Source organism: Pongo pygmaeus, chromosome 21, assembly GCF_028885625.2.
Source record: "Pongo pygmaeus isolate AG05252 chromosome 21, NHGRI_mPonPyg2-v2.0_pri, whole genome shotgun sequence".
Taxonomy (NCBI): Eukaryota; Metazoa; Chordata; class Mammalia; order Primates; family Hominidae; genus Pongo; species Pongo pygmaeus.
In genome coordinates this window covers 8,753,126-8,778,888 of record NC_072394.2, presented here as the reverse complement: position 1 = coordinate 8,778,888, position 25,763 = coordinate 8,753,126, and the positions used below count along the sequence as shown (strand labels likewise).

The window sequence follows — 25,763 nt, the reverse complement described above, 5'->3', positions numbered from 1 at the left end:
GCGGCCGAGAATCTCTTAAGCCCTAGAGTTCAAGGCTGCAGTGAGCTATATGGTGCCATTGTATTCCAGCCTGAGTGACAGAGTGAGATCCTGTCTCTGAAAAAATTTTTTAAATTAAAAAAGCCAAAGGACATGAAACACACCATTATCCAAATGTATTACCCAAATATCTTCAAATGCTAAAAAGTAACTTTTGGATTAAAGGTCTCTTGGGAGTCTACATGCCTACACTCTCCTTCCATTAGTGTGAATAATCAAAAACTAACTGGATTTCAAGTGGAACATTTAAATTGACATCTTCTGATGTTATTTCATCCAAATTATTTTGAGATAAAGAAATGCTGCAGACAATTGTACCACTTCTTGTAAAGCTGCATTTAAATGACTCCTCATAAGCAAATGCCTATTTGACTTACATGAAAATACACACAAACTGATCTAACATATTTTGGATAAATGTAGATGGTTCTGCTATTTGATTGACTATTAATATATAAAGGCTATAAACTATATTTGTTTTAAATAAGAGAAATAAAAAAATATTTCATTTGAAACATGTTTCCACTTGGATTTTAAAAGCCAAACAGTTGTTTTCTCAAGCCAAACTTCAGAAAACAACTCTTTATCCCCCACTCAAGTGAAGAGTATACATTTTAAAGAAGTCATTATCCAATATGAAAACAGTTTTTAAAAAATCTTCCATAACCTGAGCAACATAGCCCAGGCAACTCTGTTTCTACTAAAAAATTCTTTAAAATTAGCCAGGTGTGGTGGCACGTTCCTGCAGTCCCAGCTATTCAGGAGGCAGAGGGAGGAAGAGCACTGGAACCCAAAAGTCCAAGGCTGCAGTAAGCTATGATTGAGCTACTTCAGTCTAGCTTGGGCAACAGAGCAAGATCCTATCTCAAAAAAAAAAAACAAAAACCCACAATTATTTCAAAGTTTCTATATTCACAGATCTTGAAGACAAAATTTAAACAAAACTTGTCCTTGAAATGAAATTCATCATTAGGAAGATTCTACTAATCTAAAATGTTCATAATTTATCTCCAAAAAATGACAAATTTATTCCAATTTGCTCTTATTTGAAAGGAGTATATTCTATTTAGCACCAAAAAATCCCGACTGTGAAGCCTTCTTTTCCCCAAAAATACTGATCAACAAGCCCTGCTTATGGGTTAATTATGAACTGCTAATATAGTGCTATTTCTCTTCAGGCCATTAAAATAGTGGGAATATGCTGCTATAATGAATTTTCCTATGCTAAAGGTAGATATTTTCTTTCTTTTTCTTTTTTTTCTTTCTTTTTTTTTTTTTTTTTTTGAGATGGAGTCTCACTTTGTTGCCTAGGCTGGAGTGCAGTGGTGCAATCTCGACTCACTGCAACCTCCACCTCCTGGGTTCAAGCAATTCTCTGCCTCAGCCTCCCGGGTAGCTGGGATTACAGGCTCCCGCCATCACGCCCAGCTAATTTTTCCATTTTTAGTAGAGATGGGGTTTCACCATCTTGGCCAGGCTTGTCTTGAACTCCTGACCTCAGGTGATCCACCCACCTTGGCCTCCCAAAGTGCTGGGATTACAGGTGTGAGCCACCGCGCCCGGCCTAGATATTTTCTTGGTTTAAAAACAAAAAATGTCCAACATTTTTCCTACTATTCTTGCCACACATATTTTTTATCAATTTTTTCCTCTGCTAATCAGACCCATTCATAAAAATGTAAGAAAATCTACCTCTTGGTAGATTTGGGTGACCCACTTTAACCGAGTCCCCATGGTAAGATTCTTGTAGACACAATGACATTGTCTTTCTCAGTTTGGTATATTTTATGAACACCGAATTACAGGCATACCTCAGAGATACTGCAGGTTCAGTTCCTGACCACTTTTATAAAACAAATATTGCAATAAAGCGAGTCACACAAATTTTTTGGTTTCCCAGTGCATATAAAATAATGTTTACACTAAACTGTAGTCTATTAAGTGTGCAATGACATTATGTCTAAAAACACAATGCACATAACTTACTTTAAAAAATACTTTATTGCCAAAACATGCTAACAATCATCTGAGTCCTCAGCAAGTCATAATTTTTTTGCTGGTAGAAGGTCTTGGCTTGATATTGATGGCTACTGACCGATCAAGGTAGTGGTTGCTAAAGGTTGGGTTTGCTGTGGTAATCTCTTAAATAAGACAATGAAATTTAAAACATCGATTTACTTCTTTTCATGAAAGATTTCTCTACAATATGTCATGCTATTTAATAGCATTTTACTCACAGTAGAACTTCTTTCAAATTTGCAGTCAATCCTCTCAAACCCTGCTCTGCTTTATCAACTAAGTTTATGTAATATTCCAAGTTCTATGTTGTCATTTCAACAATATTCACAGCATCTTCACCAGGACTAGATTCCATCTCAAGAAACTACTTTCTTTACTTATCCATAAGAGGCAACTCCTCATCAGTTCAAGTTTTATTGCAAGATTGAAATAATTCAGTTCATCTTCAGACTTTCACTTCTAATTCTAATACTCTTGCTATTTCCACGATATCTGCTATGACTTCCTCCACTGAAGCCTTGAACTTGGATGAACCTCGAAGTCATCCACAAGGGTTAGAATCAACTTCTTCCAAATTTCTGTTTGTGTTAATATTGTGACCTCCTTCCATGAATTACAAACGTTCTTAATGGCATCTAGAATGTTTACTTCTTTCTCTAGAACCTTTTCAATTACTTTGTCCATATCCATCAAAGGAAACACTATCTATGGCAATTATAGCCTTATAAAATATACTTCTTAGATAATAAAAGTTGAAATTATTCCTTGGTGCATGGGGTGAAGAACTGATGTTGTGTTAACATGACTGCTCTTTCTCCATCTTCATCAGAATTGTTGGGTAACTAGGTGCAACGTCAATGAAAAGTAATATTTTGAAAGGAATCTTTTTTTCTGAGCAGTTGGTCTCAAAAGTGGGCTTAAAATACTCAGTAAGCCATGCAACAAATTGATACGCATCATCCAGGCGTTGTGATTCTGCTTATAGAACACAGACAGAGTAGATTCAGCATCAATATTAAGGGCCCTAGGATTTTGTAAATGTTGAATGAGCACTGGCTTCAACTTAGAGTCACCAGCTGCGTTAACCCCTACCAAGAGTGTCACTCTGTCCTTTGACACTTTAAGCCAAGCATTGATTTCTTCTCTCTAGCTATGAAAGTCTTAAATGGTATCATCTTCTAGTAAAAGGCTGTTTCATGTACACTGAAAATCTGTTGTTTATTGTAGCCACCTTCATCAATTATCTTAGCTAGGTCTTCTGGATAACTTGCCTCACGCTTCTACATCAGTACTTGCAGCTTCACCTTGCAGTTTTATGTTATGGACATAGCTTCTTTTCTTAAACCTCATAAACCTCTGGTAGCCTCAAACTTTCCTGTTATTATTATTTTTTTAGGTACAAGTGGAAAATACATTCCTTTTTATAAGGTTTTCTCCAATGTATTTCAATAATGAGGCATTTTGTTTTATTTTATTCCACTGCTGTTCATAGTTTGAACCCTACACAATCCCTTCCCTTTCATCTCAAAGGGAGCTCCTTTGTATACAGCCACACACTCATCATAGTATAAAAATGAGGTGGGATCTGCTCCCCAGTCTTCTTAGGACTTGGTTCCTTGTTGGGCTCTCCAGGGAAAGCATCAAAAGTAATTCTGTCTCCATTAGGAAGGGCCAAGATTTCAACTTTCTCTGGTGAACAAGCACACATGATCACTGCATGAGATAATACTCCCCTCATCTTTGTAGGTTTCAGGTTACAAAGTAAAATCACCATCTGATTTTGCACCTGTTCAAGAGGAACATCATTCTCCAGACCACTGACAACTGTTCTTGGGACTATTTCCCCAACAACTACATCTTCTACATACAAAGAATCTGCATCAGGGTGTTTTCTGACAGTTATGATGCAACCAATTCAAATATCTAGATGGGAAACATTTATTGGCTTACAGTTGGTGCTTCCTGCTACTGATTGCTGTTTTTTCTCCTTCTCTCCTTTCTCTTCAATTTTCTCTTTTGCTTTCTCTTCTTCTCCTGCTCCTGCTTTTATCTGTTCTTCGATACCAGAAGATATGGTTGTTACTGGTGTAGATTGTATCACGTTCAGAAACCACATAATTAGCGTGCAGTGGAATACCAGATGGAAATGGTATTTGCTTCATTCTGTTTTGAATTTCTGCCTGAATTACCTCTTGTTTCAATTCAATTTCTTCCTTCAGTTTGGCATTTCCTACTCAAAGTTCCTTCTCTTCCCTCAAAATTGCCTGCAAAATGGCTTTCTCCTTAAGTAAAGCAACTTGCTGCTTAAGATATTCAATGATTTGATCCACCTCTGCCTCTTCTGCTCCAGCCTCTTCAGAACAGCATCATTATTTGCCATTTTTGCCAAGAGACAACAGAAAATCATGAAGCAGTGGACAGGGGTTCTGAGGCAGCCTCAGCAAGAAAACTTTTCTTATGGAGTTTCCTCACCTCTCTTGGCCTTCACAGTATTGAAGAGAGTTAGGGCCTTACAATTAGGCTATGGCATAAGGGAATATTGTGGCTGATTTGATCATCTATCCAGACCAATAAAACGTTCTCTATATCAGCAACAAGGCTGTTTCACTTCCTTACTACTCATGTGTTCACTGGAGTAGCACTTTTAATTTCCTCCAGGAACTTTTCACTTGCATTCATAACTCTCCCAACTGGTGCAAGAGGCCTCATTTTTGGCCTCTTTCCTTTTGACATGTCTTCCTCACTATGTTTAATCATTTCCAGCTTTTGATTGAAAGTGGGAGACATGTGACTCTTCCTTTCACTTGAACACTTGGAGGCCACTGCAGAGTTATAACTGGCCTAATTTCAATACTGTTGTTTCTCAAAGAATAAGCAGGCCCAAGGGCAGAGAAAGAGGTGGGGGATCAGCCAGTTGATGGAGCAGTCAGAACACACACATTAATAGATTAAGTTCACTGTCTTCTACGGGTGCGGTTGGTGGTACCCCAAAACAGTTACAATGGTAACATCAAAGACCAATTGTCACAGGTCACTATAACAGATATAATAATAATGAAAAAGAAATATACACAACTATTATGTGCCCATAATAATTAAAATTGTTTTAAATTTTTAATGGAAACTTTTAAATATTACAATTACCAAAATTTGACACAGAGACATAAAATGCCTACGCTATTGGAAAAAACAGTGCCAAGAGATTTGCTCAGCACAGCATTACCACAAACCTTTGATTTGTTTTAAAAAATTAACAAACACACACCCACACTGTGGAATGCAATAAAGCAAAGTACAATAAATGAGGTATGCCTACATGTACCCCAAAAATTCATATGTTGAATCCCTAACCCCCATTACCTTAGAATGTGTTTATTTTATTTGTATAGGGACTTTAAAGATGTAATTAAGTTAAAATGATGCCATGAGGGTGGGCCCTGATCCAATTTGACTGGTGTCCTTATAAAAAGTAGAGATGAGAACATACAGACACCAGGGAAGCGCATGCACAGAGAAAAGGACATGTGATGCCATAGCAAGAGGGCAGCCATCTGCAAGCCAAGGAGAAAGACCTCAGGAGAAACTAAACCTGCTGGTCTGATCTTGGACTGCCACCCTTCAGAACTGTGAGAAAATAAAGTTTTCTTTTTAAGTCACCCCATCTATGGTATTTTGTTGTGGCAGCTATAGTAAACTAAAACAGAATACATGGGGACATTTGCTTCCCATAACACTCAGGCTTCTACAATCCTGACATCCTGAGGGGAAAAAGGGGTATATCAAGTCACCAACTAAAATGAAGCTAAGAGAGTATTATAACAAAACAAGATGCTGAATATTTCAGAAGTTCTTCATTGGTTTCTAGAAGTTATTCTAGTTTAATTCAATCTAATCCAATCCAGTCCAACCCAATCCAATAAAGTGGCTATTTCTTTTGAACAACTCCAGGGATTCAAAGACAAATGAAACATGATCTTTACACTATTTTGCTGCTATTTTTTTTCTGGAGATATATTTTAAAAGAGTTATGCTGTATACTTGTGAAACTATAGAAAATAGACCAAATAATTTTCTAATGCATCATTAAATGATAAAAGTATGTTATAAACACTATAAGCAAAATGACTCTATTTCACAAATATGTACATGCATGTACAGAGTATGTGTACATATATTACACACTGGAAAAACCACAGGAAATACACATACAAAAATAGTAAGAATTGTTCTAAGTGGTACAATTATAGTAATTCTAACTTTTCTTCTTTTTATCTTTACTGAACACTTTGTTTTAGAAAAAAAGCATTATGAATTTTAAAACTGATCTTACCCCAACAAGGTAGCCTAAGCCTGAAATTATACAAGATTAGCCCCCAAAAAATGAAGGGAGCAAGTGGCTGTCAAGATTTTAGAATTTCACTCTAAATTCTGTGAGTTTGCTTATTTTTTACTGAGGTAAAACTTATATAACATAAAGTTAACCTTTTGAAAGTGTAAGTGAAATCTAGTTGTATGTAGAACATTCAAAATGTTGTGCAACCACCACCTTTATCTAGTTTCAAGACATTTCATCTCAGATCCGTTAAATCTCATATCCATTAAACAGTCACTCCGTATCCCCTCCTTCTGTCATCTCCTGACTACTACCATTCTGCTTTCTGCCTCCATTATCTATTCTGGATAGTTCATATAAATGAAAGCCTACAATATGTAACCTTTTGTGTCTGGCTTCTTTCACTCAGAACAATGTTTTTGAGATTCATCCACATTGTAGCATATCTTAGTATTTCATTCCCTTCTATAGCTCAATAATGTTTCATTGTATGGATAGACCACATTTTGTGTATCCATTCATCAGCAGATGAACATTTGGGTTGTTTCCACTTTTGGGCTATGACAAAAAATGCTGCTACGGACATTCATGTGAAAGTTCTTGTGAAAACATATGTTTTTAATTCTCTTGGGCATTATACCTAGGAGTGGAATGGCTGGGTCATTCCATGGTTAACTTTATATTTAACTTTTTAAGGAATCCCCAAAATGTTTTCTACAGTGGCTCCACTATTTTATTCCTACCAGCCATGTTTGAGTGTTCCAATTTCTCAACATCCTCTCCAGCACTTTTTATTCCACTCTCACCACCTCCTTTATTTTTAATCATAGCCATCCTGGTATCTCATTATGGTTGGTTAGGTTATAATACCCTACACGCATCTGACATTTCAGCTCCAGGATCACGCAAGAAGTGCCTAACAATTGTACCAAGTTCTGTGATGAAATGTTTAAATAAAACAATATCCACTAGGAAGAGGGATAAGGCTAGGGTTATTTTAATTAGTCAATTTAGCTAATGCTAAATTTAGGACATAGGAGGTGAAAGAGGAACACATTAGCCCATTAAGTCCCTAGTGGATATCTGGTCTTAATGGGTAAGTAGGAACTCACATGGTATGTTCCCTCTAAAGGTGGCCTAAGCCATGGAATGAAATAATGAAGTTTCAATTCAATTAGTCATCCCAAAAGAAATGAAATAAAAAACAGTTTGACACCAATTTCAAGAAACACTCAATAAAATGTTATATGTTGGCCACATTTCCTCAAGAAGAGTTTTATGCATGCACTAGGAATTGGATGCAGCTTATACTCAATTTATACAAATAGTAGAAACAAATCGTCCTTTGTAGACTGCCATTTGCTTTCTGGAGCAAAGAAAACATGGTTTGAGAGAAAAAAATGGAAAAAATACCACTGATACTACCATAAATCTCCAATTATTTTCAAAAATTAAACAATACATGAAAGAAGAAAGAAAGAACTAAAATGCTAGTGGCAGGAGAGAGAGATTTTAAATGCCACTAGGGAAAGGTAAGCATCTTCAGGCAACTACTAAGTTGTACCTCTAACAAATTTCAGGGGAATTTTACCACTGCTGATCACAGACATATTTTTATTTCCCTACTGTTTACTTACTCTCTTCACTATTTCCTGTTCTTCCTTGATTCCTCCCTTCCTTCCCTTGCCTAAGCATTAAACCTGCCAGAAACCACTGACATTCATCAACCTTTATAGTGCACTCAAGGGCCAGAAACGCTACCATTCTGGAACATTGATGATTACCTCTATCTTCAGATATGAGATTTGATTTTCTAAAGCCCACTATTTTAGAAGGCTTCGTTAGGTAGGGTGGTATCTAGGGAGGCAGGACTTGATATTTTCTTGTCCAAGGGAGACTAATGATATGCCGCACTGCAAGATTTCTTCAAAGGGCCTAGGCGACCAGGTGAAGCATGGAGCTGAGATCTTAGTTGTCTTCCCTACATCTTTACCATGGATGCTGCAGTACTGATGAAGGTGAGGCTCCTTCAACAAGGAGCGTTTGGGTAGGAGAGAAACAGTATGACCAATGCCACATAGCAGCTGAGAAACAGTTTGTTGATATGTCCAGAAATACAGAGAGAGTGCAAACTGGAGAGGTAACTAAAGGTCCCATATGATTTATCAGGGACAAAAACGGGAGCTTCAGATAATCAATGATGAAGTAACTTTATTTGTATAAATAATTTAAAGTTTTGTAACATTCAGACTATGTTTGGTTAAAATAAGGGCCATAGGTTAAGAATTGAATACTTTCTGACAATCAGATTACACTCATGGCTATGCTTCAAGTACTAAAAATTATGTACCCTATTATCTGCATTTGTTCATGAAACAGGCTAATTTCTCTGTGGTACCATGCTACAGAACTAGCTTCATTCTCTTGCCTGATAACAATCTCATCAAAAAACACTAGTTTGGTGCCAGGCCTGAGTTAAACTACAATGTGGAAGAAGATGCCACTGTCTCTAATCCTGTATAACGGATGTATTTCTCACACACTGGAAAGGAGTTTTATGGGCCAGATAGATAGACACAGTCACTGTGTGGATGAGAGGGGTGCATCTAACAACCTCAAGAGCCTAAGATAGGAAAGTCAAGGTGAACAAAACTGAAAAGTGAACGGATGGAAGCATTCTATAGTTGTTCAGAACTCCTGCACAAGATACTGCCCATCTATTTATTGTTTCCTATCCAAATATGTACTATTCCCAGAAGCAGAGAAAGAGTTTGCCGGAAGGTAATTTTCAAATATTCGTTCTCACACCCCCTTGAGAAGGAATTATTGATCTTATCATGGGGAAAATAGATATCCTTTAATCAGATCCTCCTTGGGAATCTTCTTATTGACCTCCCTCAATGAAATAATCCCAGGTCTTTTATATAAGGAGAAAAGGGTTACAGATTAACTGATGAGGAAAGTAAGCTGGGTGAATTAAATAATAGCTAACAGGAATAATGTTTCAGGATAAATACACTGTTCTACAGTTTACCCTAGGTGCAGTATTTTTACAGCTACTATTTATGAGCATTGACAATGTGCCAGGGATGCATGCTTTATTTCACTTAGTCCTTACAAGGACTCTAAAAATCTTATTGTCTCCACTTAAAAGATGAGGGAACAGAGATTCTGAGAGGAGCTAAGTGACTTGCCACAGATAGTAACTAAAAGAGAGACAATTCAAATCCAAGTTTCCTGAATTCCAAATGTATTGGAGTAGTTGCATGCATAATTTAGTGATGTTATTTTACCAAACAATATCTGAAACTAGGCAAGACTAGCAGGTTTCGAACCTTCACCAACAACATAGCACTGTATTATCCAAGAAGACCTATGTAATATTATTGATAGCCTAAAAAAGTTTTAATGTCTTTTATACAGCAGGAAGAAATTAAAGGGGAAAAATGATTCATTTATGTCTCTAAATTAAAAGGAAAATCAACTTGAAAACAAGCAGTAACTGGAGTAACTCTTACACCGAACAATTACAGACTTTCAATATAAAAGAGGTATAAAATCAATGAAGCAATTTAACAACCAAGATGTTTTCATACCAATAAAAGGTCAATATTTTGTTAAAAGACATAACAAAGCTTCTTTTAGTTTTATCATTTGAAGTAAAAAGGAGGTCAATAGAAAAGCAGTCAGAGGTTACTAGAAAAAAACACATCTGTAGAACTGTTTCCTTTTTCAAACCAACAAACCAAAAATATTCAACAAGAATAATACGAAACTGCTCAGTAATTCAATCAGACCAAAGTATAATACTACTTATAGACCACATTTCATCTAACCAAATACTTCAAAAGATAGAAGGTTCACTGAATATTTTAATAGAAACCATATTGTTTCAATACCACAGAAAAGACAAGGAGTCCTAAAACCCCTCCAGAGTCCAACCTACAATATCAATTCAATATCATGAAGTACATGTCAAGTTTCTACTGAGTTATTAAGTACCAGTAAGAAAGCAACCCAAATCAAGGAAAGGAAAAGAAGTAAGTAACAGGAAATAGGGTCCTACACATGGTTCTGCCACATAGGACCTCCACGTCCTTGAGTACGTTACTTCCTCTCTTAAGGCTCGGTTTCCCCATCTATGACATGAAGCATTTGGCCTGGATTATCCTTCAGTTCCTTTCAAACTTTAAAATCATAAGACAGGATCACTTTCTACCTCCTAATCTATACACAATGACTATGCACCCCTGACAGAATCATTACTAGAGTTTTCTCATTCCTATGCTTCCAATTTTTATCTCAATGCTTAACTTAAGCTAAATGAAACAATATCAGATTTAAACAAATTATCACACATTTACATTATAAAAATAAAAATACTGTCTTTTTTTTCCTTCTAAAAAAAATGGTACCTGTGCAGAACGTGCAGGTTTGTTACATAGGTATACATGTGTAATGATGGTCTGTCGCACCTATTGACCCGTCCTCTAAGTTCCCTCCCCTCACCCCCAACCCATAACAGGCCCTGGTGTGTGTTGTTCCCCTCTCGGTGGCCATGTGTTCTCATTGTTCAACTCATTATGAGTGAGAACATGTGGTGTTTGGTTTTCTGTTCCTGTGTTAGTTTGCTAAGGATGATGCCTGCCAGATTCATACATGTCCCTGCAAAGAACATGATCTCATTCATTTTTATTCCATAGTGTTCTGATCTCATGTATTCCACGGTGTATACATTTTATTTACCTAGTATCACATTTTATTTATCTAGTCTATCATTGATGGTCATTTGGGTTGGTTCCATGTCTTTGCTATTGTAAATAGTGCTGCAATACACATACACGTGCATGTGTCTTTATAGTAGAATGATTTACATTCCTTTGGTTATATACCTAGTAATGGGATTGCTGGGTCAAATGGTATTTCTGGTTCTAGATCCTTGTGGAATAACCATACTGTCTTCCACAATGGTTGAACTAATTTACATTCCCACTAACAGAGTAAAAGTGTTCCTATTTCTCCACAGCTTTGCCAGCATCTTTTGTTTCCTGACTTTTTAATAATCATCATTCTGACTGGTATGAGATGGCATCCCACTGTGGTTTTGATGTGCATTTCTCTGATGATCAGTGATGCTGAGCTTTTTATTGTGTGTTTTTTGGCCACACAAATGTCTTTTTTTTTTTTTTTTGAGACAGTCTCACTCTTGTCACCCAGGCTGGAGTGCAGTGGCATGATCTCAGCTAACTACAACCTTTGCCTCCTGGGTTCAAGCAATTCCCTTGCCTCAGCCTCCCAAGTAGCTGGGATTACAGGTGCTCACCACCACACCTGGCTAATTTTTTGTATTTTTTTTAAGTACAGAAGGGGTTTCACCATGTTGCCCAGGCTGGTCTTGAACTGCCGACCTCAAGTGATCCACCCACCTCAAACTCCCAAATTGCTGGGATTACAGGCATGAGCCACCATGCCTGGCCTTAAATGTCTTCTTTCGAGAAGTGTCTGTTCATATCCTTTGCCTAGATGGGGTTGTTCGGTTTTTTTCTTATAAATTTGTTTAAGTTCCTTGTGAATTCTGGATATTAGACCAAACATACTGTCTTAAATTCAGCATAACTACTAGCTTTTGCCTATATATTCCTGTTAAGTCAGGCAAGAAATATAAGTACATTTACTTTCCTTTGTAGCATTAAGGATTTTCTTAGCACAGGCTATTTGACATGTAAGTGTCAAATGGAAAAGGCAAAACATGGCAAGGCCTGCAGAGCTAGCAGACAGTAGGTCCTTAATATTTGTAAGTTGAAAGAACAAATGTATCCATAATAGCAACGATTCTCTTGTTTAGGATTTTTTTTAGTGTCAATCCAGGAATGTTACAGAAACACCTGAAGCACCAACAGTGACCAATAATGTGGATGGGTGTTAAAAATCACAGTCGTGGCCAGGTGCGATGGCTCATGCCTATAATCCCAGCACTTTGGGAGGCTGAGGTGGGTGGATCACCTGAAGGTCAGGAGTTCGAGACCAGCCTGGCCAACGGGGTGAAACCCTATCTCTACTAAAAATATAAAAATACAAAAAATTAGCCAGGTATGGTGGCAGGCACCTGTAATCCCAGCTACTTGGGAGGCTGAGGCAAGAGAATCACTTGAACCCAGGAGGCGGAGGTTGCAGTGAGCCAAGATCACATTACTGAACTCCAGCCCAGGTAACAAGAGTGAAACTTCATCTCAAAAATAAAAATAAAAAATAAAAAAAATTAGTCATTTGGCCAGGCGCGGTGGCTCATGCCTGTAATCCCAGCACTTTGAGAGGCTGAGGCAGGTGGATCACTTGAGGTCAGGAGTTCGAGACCAGCCTGGCCAACATGGTGAAATCCCTTCTCTACTAAAAAAACACAAAAATTAGCCAAGCATGGTGGCGGGTGCCTGTAGTCCCAGCTACTCAGGAGGCTGAGGCAGGAGAATTGCTTGAACCTGGAGGCGGAGGTGGCAGTGAGCTGAGATCACACCATTGCACTCCAATCTGGGTAACAGAGTGAGACTCTGTCTGAAAAAAAGAAAAAAAATCACAGTCATTAAAGTTGTCATTTATAACCATGCTTTTTAGTTCAATACTGAACTAACGGAAGAAATATGAAAACTAATCCCTTCTAGCCACTTGTGGAAGCCCATTTGAGATCAGAACAACACTGAAAACAACAGGCAATATAGGCTAAGCCATCCAGAGAATTTGGAAGAAGGGTAGAATAAAAATGAAAAGTCTGTATAAGTTGTCTCTTGCCAAGTATTATGGTGAAGGAAAGGGCTAACAGCATAGTTCTAGGGAGCTGCCTTCCATTGTGAGATCCCCATTAGTGTTGAAATATTAGATTTAAAAGTTCCATTCAATCATCAAAAAGAATGGTTTAGCGCTCTAGAAATCCCCAAACTTTTCCAAAGGAGAATTCGTATTTCTCCTCAGCTAAGTAGCAATGTAGAAAGTCAATGTTCAGGTTGAAAGGTTATAAATTATTATGCAGAAAGAATGCCAGTGGCAGAGTCTAATCAAATTAATTATTTGACACTCAGACTCAAATCGTCTGTGTGTCCTACCAACAATACTCTGTTTAATGCCTTCTAAACTTTGAAGGAATACTAGAAATCATAAAGAAAAAAATCTTCAGTAGATGCAATTATATGAAGAAGCCAAGTTTTGTACAAACAAAACTTATAGCAAGATAAACTAAAAAATATGTATGTAGCAAATATCACAAACGGTTAATATACTATTGTATTCACTTTTATTGCTGTATAACAAATTGCCACAAACCTGACAGCTTAAAACAATATTCATTTATTAGCTCACATTTTTGTAGACCAGAAGTACAGAGAAAACTGACTTTCAAAGGATTAATGTAGTCATAACCATGACTATGATGAGTCAGACCCATCCTGATAATCTTCCTTTCTTAAATGTGCTATATTATATAACCTAATCATGGAAGTAAAATCCATCAAATAGATAGCCCCAGGGATTACTCAGGTCCTGTATCCTGGTGGGGGAAGTATGGAGAATCTTGAGGAACATCTTAGAACTTTGCCTGCCGCAATTATGTAGGGAGATTATATAATGTGGTGAAAACTGTATTTCAAGATACCAAATGAAAAAGAGAAAGTGACATGGGCAAACAAGGCATGAGAAAAGCAAACATGAGGAAATGGAATCTTTTAGAAAATAATTTCAAAAGGAAATGAAGAGTCATGAAAATGTGAGAACTCCTTAGCCTACCCATACCATTCCTGAAAGTACAGGAAAAAAGATTGTCAAGAAGAAAAAGCCACGCTGTGAATATACTGGCCTCTTCTCAGTTTTCCCAGCACCATATAAACCACTCTAGAAGGCCAGTTTCTACATGATGTCTGCCCACCTGCCTACCAATATACTTTGAGCATAAAACCAGAAATCATATCTCATTCATCCCTCTATTCCCAGACCTTAGAATGTTATCTGCAAGTATTTGTTGAGGGCCAACTACATGACCAACACTGAGTTAGGCATCAGGACACAGAGTCGTGTAATCCATGCTCTGATGTACCTTATTTCTCATAATTTTCATAAAAAGAAAAAAGTTAAAGTATCAAAAGTTCTACAGTCATTGTACGTCAAGTACTAGGATCATAAGAGTAAACAGAAATTGGAGGATTGTTGCAAAGTTAAATGGGACCTTGAAAGCTGAGTAGGAATTCACTAGAAAGATAAAGCAGATAGGGAAATAGAATATTGTTGAGGGGGAATACGAAGTAAAGAATATACTATGTAGCCATGTAAAATTATAAGCTGTAAATTTCTTTTTTTTTTTTGAGATGGAGTCTTACTCTGTTGCCAGGCTGGAGTGCAGTGGCACGATCTTGGCTCACTGCAACTTCCGCCTCCTGGGTTCAAGCGATTCTCCTGCCTCAGCCTCCCAAGTACCTGGGACTACAGGTGCATGCCACCACAACTGGCTAATTTTTGTATTTTTAGTAGAGACGGGGTTTTCACCATGTTGCCCAGGATGGTCTTGATCTCTTGACCTCGTGATCCAACTGCCTCGGCCTCCCAAAGTGCTGGGATTACAGGCGTGAGTCACCGTGCCTGGCCTAAATACTATATTAAAAATGTTATTATTAAGTAGAAAACTCAGTATACCACATCAAATCTGGGTTCTAAGTCATAAAAATGCAAACAAAAAAGTATATAAATGCATAGAGATGAACAGAAAAAAATCAACACAGTCTGCTGGAAGGCGGATAATCAGTAGTTTATTTCTTCTTTATTTACATCATTATGTTTATAATATCATCTGTGCTTTCAAAGAAATTTTAAATAAAAAGGAAAAAAATGCATTAAAAAATAAATAAATCCACCAGCTAGGGCAGCCCCACTGATACAAAGTACAAAATCCTCTACGTCTAAATTTACCACCATTCTAACTAAAAGTCTTGATTATAGGAAGCAACTTACTCAACCATTCATTAATTTCGCAAACACTTTTTGAGTACTAACAATGGGCCAGACATGATACAAAGCACTGGAGATACATAAATGGATAACACAGTCTCTGCCCTCAGAAAGTTTTTGATCTGTCAAATCACCATAGTGAGAAGAATATATTATTTGGTAATTGCATTTTAATAATAGCTGATTAGACAAAAATTGCATTTTAATAATAGCCAAAAAGACAAGATCCTCTAAATAATAGTTCACTTTATGAGTGGAGGCCTCCGTTTGACAGAATGAGTAGAATTGCTTCCTACCTCAAGTATACCAATTACAACACGGTCAAAATCTATCATTGCTGTCAAGTAACTGTCTTCTCAAGATTCACGAATCTGCCCCATCTGATACTCAAATTACATCAATTCTATCACAATGCAGGGCAATCTGGTCAATGTCTCCACAGATGGCTCATTATATTTACACATCTAATATCTCAGCTTACTGACGGGGAGCCTTTTTCTTATGTGAAGGATAATGTTTGAATGCCCAGTAATTCCAAACGAAGTTTACTTACTGGATCTCAAGTTTCATAAGGAAAAATCAGAATCACTATAATTTGTGTATTTCTGTCTTATTATTTTATTTTGCTTGTTTTGGTCTTCCTTTATTCTCAGGTTTTACCATAAATGGCCATTTATGCAGCACTGAAGAAAAAATACACAAATCTCAATTTCACTCTTAAAGTCCCAAAACTATTGGAAGCAGAATTAAAAACAATATGAACTTCTAATTGGTGAACACACTGTTTTTCCAATGAGACTGCCTCTGTCAGCAACCAAAATAGTTTTTAGACCAAAAGGTGTCTCTTCCAAGTTGCAAGCCATTTGAAGAAACAAAAGTTAAACAAAGGAAAAACAAGAAAGTCTAACCTAAAAAGACAAGATTTCTCACTGTCTTCTTCATCTAACGTAAGTCTAGCTTGAGGATTTTTTATACACGATCCTCATATTTCACTAAACGGCATGGTGGGGGTTTTACTGTCTGCCATTTGCATAGTACATGGGACGCTTTATTAAATAATGAGGAGTAATAAATAGTTTAGTAAATCAGAAATGTTATAAAGCACACTGGGTCTGTTTACGGCTTTCCCCATTTTGTTTTATATATTTTTCCTATTACCATTATCATCATCACAGTAACAGTGATGGTAATAGGAAAAACATTTTAAAAAAAGGAGGAAAACCCCAAATTGATCCACTGTGCTTTATCATCATCATTATCTCCTTCTTGGTGATTCCAATACCCACTGAACCTTTGACGCAACCATTGCTCTTGTAGGAAAGAAGGAGAAAATAAAACAATGCCCTACCATTTTTTTCTTTTGGCTTGATTCCCAAGGGCTAGTACTGGACTCAGTAACCATTTCTCTTTAAAGGTAAAAATGAAAGGACAGTTTCTGAAACGACAAGGTTGTAGGTCTGCAATATGTTCCAGGGAAAAATGCCAAGGACTCAGAAAGGGGATTTGAGAAGGATGCCAGGATGATCCAACACTGAGCCCTTCTAGATTATGAAGATATTACTTTAATAAGCCTGGTCATAAGAATCATAGGCACAACTTTCCTGACATATCCAATCAATGACACTGTTATGCCAGTTTGCAGTTTTCTGTCATCTCAATTATTTTTCACTGACTTAAATTCTTTTTGAAGATGCTTCAGAGTTTGAGAAATTATAAGAAATTCCCTGGTGTCCCTTCCTGGAGTTATATCATAGGTCTTATTGATCTTGTGCCCCATTCTTCATTTCTCAAAATTCCTTCTTAGAAATAATTTGTTACCACCTTCCTCAATCTTCTTATAAAATGTAACAGTTCATGTCAGGGTGCAACTAATCCTCCTCTAACACTTCATCCCTGTCACCCTCTCAGAGCTACAGATGCCTAGAGAAGATGACATAAAAGGGGGAGGCTACTATCTATAGGCTTTGGACAATCAATCACTCTGTAATCTTTTATTGTATTCTTTTGTTGTCATTTTTTACAGGACACATTTGCTTTTCAAGGATCAATATTCAATTTAACTTTCTATGCACTATAAACCAAGTCTTTAAAAAGTGGAGAAAAATGTGTTTCCGGTTTTGAAGTTATTTTAAGCTACAGCCAGGTCCTAAGCCAAGACCATTTAATTAGACTCATCCTTGGGAATTCCAAACAGAGTCAGAATGTGAGCTGTGAGACGCAAGTTGCATTTCTTCCTTATTGTCAAGGAAATTGCTTTAGCAGATACCTTTACATAAAATAATGGGCTGTAAATCAGACTAATTAGAGAATTTGTAAGTACTCAGAAGACATAGATTTGTGAGCTTTAAGGAAATAATTTCTTCTGTTCATTATTTGTTGCTATGAAATGCTTAAAACATGTTTGAGATCAGTAATTTTTCTACACCTAAAGATAGAATTATATTCACAGGATTATCTATTATAGTAGTTATTTCACTAATTAATTAGGATTAACAATTTCTCCATTTAATGTATAAATCTTAATGAATAAATAAACCTTAGTTCACCTCCATGAGCATACCATCAAATGCTAGCAGCATCCAAATATTTTAAGAAGGAATTGGATAAACACAAAGGGAATCATAAGAGAAATCTGGCTTATGCATTTAAAATAATTTATTTCTAAATTTCCTCACAAAGCTTAAGCAGGTCTCTTCAACCCAGTGGTATTGGACATGTTTCCGAATTAATTTCCACCTGGAAACCCACGGGATGAGAATTCTAACTGTGTGATAAATTAAGTTGCCAAACGAACTGGATTAGCGATCAGTGAAATTGCCTGATAAGCTGTCAGATCCATTTTAAACTGGGATTCATCCTCTTTCTCCACCTGTTCATTAAGCTCCAAGTTCACGGCAACTCCAGTGACTGATTGCACACTAACAAGCTATTTATGTAGAGAGATGTAGCTAAGCCTATACATTCCTATACTTACATATTCATTTAAACATAATTCTGATAATTTATCCTGTTCATAATCCCAGGGTAGAAAAATATGCACCTACCCTGAAGTTTAATTTTGGACATGACAGAAATGTGATGTGTCATAAAATTAAAACTTAACAAAGCAAATCATATTGCACCTCAAGGTCAAAAGAAGCTGGGGAAATTTCATGCCATAAATTTGCTTCAAATTTACAAAAATAAAATGAGTAGTGAAAAAGCTGCTGCCTTTGTACTAACAGTATGTAAAAATAAAATATTTATTTCTATTCTTATTGTAAAGCAAACATGGGGTGCTTCTATAACTAAAAAGGTAAACTAGAGAAGAATGTTGAAAAATAATTCTCAACCTTTCCTTATCAAAATGGCCAAATCTTCCTTTACACAACACCAAGTTTAATAAACCACTATTATTCAAAAGGCACAAATTGGGGCTACAAATAAGAATACTGTTCTTAATCAAGTATCCTTTTTAAAGATACAGAATTCACATCATAAAAGAACTATTCACCCAATGCAAAGTTAATAAATCAGTAAGTTCCTCTGAAACTCCTAAAGTTGTATAGATGTATATTTCATGAAAATATGAGGATGTCTATTATCTACTGATGAGCTATTTTACTTCACTACTCTTTCTGGTGCCTAATTTTTATGTAAAGACTGGAATTCAATAATCAATGTCATTTTTCCAGAAAAATTAAGTCAAAAAATGGCCAAATGTGTGCAATTATATTAAGACAATAGGAGAAAATGAATACCATCCAGTTTTTTTAGAATCTACAAAGGTAGCAGCTGCCTAAAAGTCACAAATAAAAAAGTAAAAAATAATATTTAGAAATTAAGTTGACCTGTATATGTAACAAATAAAGCATACATTTCTTTCAACTAAAATTAATAAAACTATACATCAAAAATGTTTCAATTTTAATTTATTTTTTAATTTTGTGGGTACATAGCAGGTATATACATTTATGGAGTACATGAAATATGTTAATGCAGGAATGCAATGTGTAATAATCACATCATGGAAAATGGGGTATCCATCCCCTCAAGCATTTATCCTTTGTATTACAAAAAATCAAATTATACTCTTATTTTAAAATGTGCCACTAAATTATTAGTGACTATAGTCACTCTGTTGTGCTATCAAAACTAGCCCTTGTTCATTCTTTTGAACTATTTTTTGCGCCTATTAACCATCCCCACTTACCCTCCAACCCCCCACTACCCTTCCCAGCCTCTAGTAGCCATCCTTCTACTCTCTATCTCCATGAATTCAATTGTTTTGATTTTTTTAGCTCCCACAAGTGAGAATATGTGAAGTTTGTCCTTCTGTCCCTGACTTATTTCATTTAATATAATGATTTCCAGTTCCGTCCATGTTGTTACAAATGACTGGATCTCATTCTTTTTTATGGCTGAACAGTACTCCATTGTGTATATGTACCTACCATATTTTCTTTATCCATTCATCTCCTGATGGGCACTTAGGCTTCTTCCAAATCTTAGCTATTGTGAACAGTGCTGCAACAAACATGGGTGTGCAGATATCTCTTCAATATACCGATTTCCTTTCTTTCAGTTATATACCCAACAGTGGGATTGCTGGATGATGGTAGCTCTATTTTTAGGTTTTTGAGGAACCAAACTGTTCTCCACAGTGATTGTACTAGCTTACATTCCCATCAACAGTGTACAAAGGTTCCCTTTTCTCCACATCCTCTCTAGCATTTGTTACTGCCTGTCTTTTGGATATAAGCCATTTTAACTGGGGTGAGATGATATCTTATTGCAGTTTTGATGTGTATTTCTCTGATGATCAGTGATGCTGAACACCTTTTCATATGCCTGTTTGACATTTTTATGTCTTCTTTTGAGAAATGTCTATTCACATCTTTGGCCCATTTTTAATGGGATTATTATATTTTTTTCCTATAAAGTTGTTTGAGCTCCTTATATATTCTGGTTATTAATCCCTTGTCAGATGGGTAGTTTGCAAATATCTTCACCCATTCTGTTGGCTGTCTCTTCACTTTGTTGTTTCATTCACTGTGCAGAAGCTTTTTAACTTGATGTGATCCCATTTGTCCATGTTTGCTTTGGTTGCCTGTGCTTGTGAAGTATTACTCAGGAAAATTTTGCCCAGACCAATATCCTGGAGAGTTTCCCCAATGTTTTCTTGTAGTAGTTTCATAGTCAGATTTAAGTCTTTAATCCATTTTGGTTTGACTTTTGTATATGATGAAATATAGGTCTAGTTTCATTCTTCTGCATATGGATATCCAGTTTTTCCCAGCATCAATTTTTGAAGAGATTGTCTTTTCCCCAATGTATGTTCTTGGCACCTTTGTTGAAAATTAGTTCACTGTAGGTGTATGGATTTGTTTCCAGACTCTCTGTTCCATTAGTCTATGTGTCTGTTTTTATGCCAGCACCATGCTGTTTTGGTTACTATAGCTCTGCAGTATAATTTAAGTCAGGTAAAGTGATTCTTCCAGTTTTTGCTCCTGTTGTTCAGGATAGCTTTGGCTATTGTGGGTCTTTTGTGGTTCCATATACATTTTAGGATCGATTTTTCTATTTCTGTAAAGAATGCCGTTGGTATTTTGATAGGGATTGTGCTGAATCTGTAGATTGCTTTGGGTAATATGGATATTTTAACATTATTGATTCTTCCAATCCATGAACGTGGAATATCTTTCCATTTTGTGTGTGTGTTATCTTCAATTTCTGGCATCAATGTTTTATAGTTTTCATTGTAGAGATCGTTCACTTCTTTAATTCCTAGGTATTTAATTTTATTTGTAGCTATTGTAAATGGGATCACTTTTTTATTTCTTTTTCAGATTGTTCACTGTTGGCAAATAAAAATGCTACTGATTTTTGTATGTTGATTTTGTATCCTGCAACTTTACTGAATTTGTTTATTAGTTCTACTCGTTTTTTGGTGAAGCTTTTAGGTTTTTCCAAATATAAGATCATACCATCTGAAAAGAAAGATAATTTAACTTCTTTCTTTCCAATTTGGAAGCCCTTTATTTGTTTCTCTTGTCTGATTGCTCTAGCTAGAATTCCCAATGCAATGTTGAATAACAGTGATTGAAAGTAAGCATTTTTGTCATGTTCCAGATCTTTAAAAAAAAGCTTTCAGTTTTCCCCCATTTAGGGTGATACCAGCTGTGGATCTGTCATACATGGCTTTTATTATGTTGAGGTATGTTCCTTCTATACCCAGTTTTTTTAGATCTTTTACAAACATGAAGGAATATTGAATTTTATCAAATGCTGTTTCAGCATCAATTTAAATGATCATATGGTTTTTGTCTTTCATTCCGTAGATATAATGCAACACGCTGATTGATTTGCATGTGTTGAACCATCCTTGCATCCCTGGGATAAATCCCACTTGGTCATGATAAATGATTTTTTTAATGTACTGTTGAATTCAGTTTGCTTGTACTTTAGTAAGGATTTTTGTATCAATATTCATCAGAGACATTGGCCTGTAGTTTTGTTTATGGTGTTTTTTTAATGTGTCTTTTGTTTTGATATCAGGGTAATACTTGCCTCACAGAATGACTTTCAGAAGAGTTTGAGTAGGATTGGTATTCATTCTTTTTTAAATGTTTAGTAGAATTCAACAATGAAACCACTGGGTCCCAGGCTTTTCTTTACTGAGAGACTTTTTATTGTGGCCTTGATCTCATAACTTGTTATTGATCTGTTCTGGGTTTCTTCATGGTTCAATTTTCGTAGGTTGTGTGTGTCTATGAATGTATCCATTTCCTTCTATATTTTCCAATTTATTAGTATGCTATTGCTCATAGTAGCTACTAGTGATCCTTTGAGTTTTTGCAGTATTCGTTGTAATGTCTCCTTTTTCATCTCTGATTTTATTTATTTGGGTCTTCTATCTTTCTTTCTTAGTCTGGCTAAATATGGGTCCATTTTATTTATCTTTTCAAAAGCCAAACTTTTTATTTGATTGATCTTTTGTATTGTTTTCTTCATATCAATTTGATTTGTTTCTGCTCTGATCTTTATTATTTCTTTCTTCTATTAATTTTGGGTTTTATTTGCTCTTGGTTTTCTACTTCTTTAACATGCATCAATAGGTTATTTATTTGAAGTTTTTCCTCTTTATTAATGTAGGCACTTTTAGCTATAAATTTCCCTTTCTTTATATCCCATAGGTTTTGGTATATTTTGTCTCCGTTACCACGTGTTTTGAGAAATCTTTCAATTTCATTCTTAATTTCTTCACTGACCCACTGGTCATTCAGGAGCATATTATTTAATTTCCATGTATTTGTATAGTTTCCAAAATTCTTCTTGTTGTTGACTTCTAGTTTTATTCCATTGTATTCAGAGAAGATGCTTGATATTATTTCAACTTCTTTGAATGTTTTAAGACTTGTTTTGTGACCTAACACATGATCTATCCTTAAGAATGATCCACGTGCTGAGGAAAAGACTGTGTATTCTGCAGACGTTGAATAAAATGATGTGTACACATCTAATAGGTCCATTTGGTCTATAGTGCAGGTTAAGTCCAGTGTTTCTTTGTTGATTTTCCATCTCAAAGATCTGTCCAATGCTGAAAGTGGGGTGTTGAAGTCTCCAGTTATTATTGTATTGGGTTATAGCTCTCTCTTTAGCTCTAATAATGGTATTCGCTGTATACATCTGGGTGCTCCAGCATTGGATGCATATATATTTAAAATTGTTATCTCCTCTTACTGAATTGACCCCTTTATCATTATATAATGACCTTCTTTATCTTACAGCTTTTGTCTTGAAATCTATTTTGTCTGATACAAGTATAGCTACTCCTACTCTTTTTTGCTTTCCATTGGCATGGAATATCTTTTCCCTCCCTTTATTTTCAGTCTATGTGTGTCTTAATAGGTGAAATGTGCTTCAGACATTGGGTCTAGCTTTTTTTCTATCCACTTAGCCACTTTATGTCTTTTGATTTGAGACTTAAGTCCATTTACATTCAATGTTATTATTGACAAGTAAGGATTTACTCCTGCCATTTTGTTATTTGTTTTCTGGTTGCTTTGTGATCTCTTCCTTCTTTCCTCCCTTCCTGTCTTCCTTTTAGTGAAAGTGATTTTATCTGATAGCATGATTTAATTTCTTGCTTTTTATTTTTTGTGTATCCATTGTGTGTTTTTCAATTTGAAGTTACCGTGAGGCATGCAAACATTATCTTATAACCCATTATTTTAAACTGATGACAACACTGATTGCATAAACAAGAAAAAAAACTAATAACTACCATGTACCTTAATTTCATCTCCCACTTTTTAACTTTTTGTTGTTCCTCTTTGTGTCTTATTGTACTGTCTATATCTTGAAAAGCTGTTGTACTTATTTTTGATTGGTTCGTTTAGTCTTTGTACTTGAGTCGTTTATACACCACAATTACAGTGTTATAATATTCTGTTTTTCTGTGTGTTATTACCAGTGAATTTTGTACCTTCAGATAATTTATTATTGTTATTAATATTGTTTTATTTCAGACTGAAGAACTCCCTTTAGGATTTCTTATAGGTCAATTCTGGTGTTGATAAAATCCCTCTTTCTCTGGGAAGGTCTTTCTTTCTCCTTCATGTTTGAAGGATATTTTTTCCAGATATAATATTCTAGGGCAAAAGGGTTTTTTCCATCAGATTTTAAATATGTCATACTATTCTCTCCTGGCATGTAGGGTTTCCACTGAAAGAGGTGCTGCCAGATGTATTGGAGTGCCATTTTATGTTATATGTTTCTTTTCTCTTTCTGCTTTTAGGATCCTTTCCCTATCTTTGACCTTTGGGGAGTTTGGTTATTAAATGCTTTGAGGTAGTCTTTCTTGTTATATCTGCTTGATGTTCTATAACCTTCTTGTACTGAAATATTGATATCTTTCTCTAGGTTTGGGGAATTCTCTGATATCGTTCCTTTGAATACACTTTCTACCCCATCTCTTTCTCTATCTCCTCTTTATGGCCAATACTCTTTGATTTGCCCTTTTGAGGCTATTTTCTAGATCGTGTAGGCATGCTTCATTCTTTTTTATACTTTTTTAATTTTGTTTCTTCTGACTGTGTATTTTAATAGCCTGTCTTTGACCTCACTAATTCTTTCTTCTGCTGGATCACTTCTGCTATTAAGAAGAGACTCTGATGAATTCTTCAATATGTTGCTTGCATTTTTCAACTCTAGAATTTCTACTGCAGTCTTAATAATTTCAATCTCTTTGTTAAATTTCTCTGATAGAATTTTGAATTCCTTCTCTGTGTTAACTTGATTTGAGTTTCCTCAACACAGCTATTTTGATTTGTCTGTCTGAAAGGTCACATATCTCTGTTTCTCCAGGATTGGTCCCTACTACCTTATTTAAGTTCATTGGGTGAGGTCATTTTTTCCTGGATGCTCTTGATGCTTGTAGATATTTACTGGTGTCTGGGCACTAAAGAATTAGGTATTTAGTGTAGGCTTCACAGCCTGGGCTTGTTTGTGCCCCTCCTTGTTGGAAAGACTTTCCAGGTATTCAAAGGGACTTAGGCCCCAAGCCCAAAAACACTGTGCTTCTTGCAGACTCATAAAGGTACCACCTTGGTGGTCTTGGACAAGATCTGGAAGAATTGTCTGGATTACTAGGCAGAGACTGTTATTATTTTCCCCTTACTTTCTCCCAAACAGAGTCTCTTTCTCTATGCTGAGCCACCTGGAACTGAGGGTATAGGGACACACACATCCTTGTGACCACCACCACTGGGACAATGCTGGTTCAGACCTGAAGCCAGCACAACACCAGGTCCTGCCCAAGGCCCACTGTAACCACTACCTGGCTACCACCTTGAATGAACATTCAAGGCCCTAGTACTCTACAATCAGCAGGTGGCAAAGCCAGCCAGATTTTTGTCCCTCCTTTCAGGGCAATGAGTTCCCCCAGGCCCTAGGTGAGTTCAGGAATGCTCTCTGGGATCCAAGGACTGTAGTCAAAAACCTTCGAGATTTACGTGATGTGTTGCTCCTCAGGTCCCACCCCAACACCAATGCCTACCGTGGCTAAGCTGGCACTCAAACCACAAGATAAAGTCTTTCCTTCTCTTCCTTCCCATTTCCAAAGGCAGAGGAGACTCTCCCTGTGGCCACTACCACCACCAGCCCATGTGGGGTTCTGTCAGGCTACCACCAGTGTTCACTTAAAACCCAAGAGGTCTTCAGTCAGCTTGTGGTGAATGCTACCAGGCGTAGGACTCACCCTTCAGGGCAGTGGGCTCCCCACTGGCACAGGGCAGTTCCATAAATGCCGTCCAAGAACCTGCTTGTTACTCTACCCCACTGTGGCCCCTCTGTTTTTCTCAAACAGAAGGAGTCTTTCACCATAGTCACCACAGCTGGAAATGTTCTG

At 36.4% G+C, this 25,763-nt stretch overlaps 1 protein-coding gene and 1 pseudogene across 4 annotated transcripts in view; both read right to left on the bottom strand.

Moving 5' to 3' along the window:
- MACROD2 (mono-ADP ribosylhydrolase 2) overlaps window positions 1-25,763 on the bottom strand; it is a 2,112,402-nt gene that overhangs the window by 1,971,558 nt on the left and 115,081 nt on the right. The gene's annotated exons all lie outside the window — the stretch shown is intronic.
- On the bottom strand, window positions 3,525-4,465 carry LOC129022077 (aminoacyl tRNA synthase complex-interacting multifunctional protein 1-like; annotated as a pseudogene).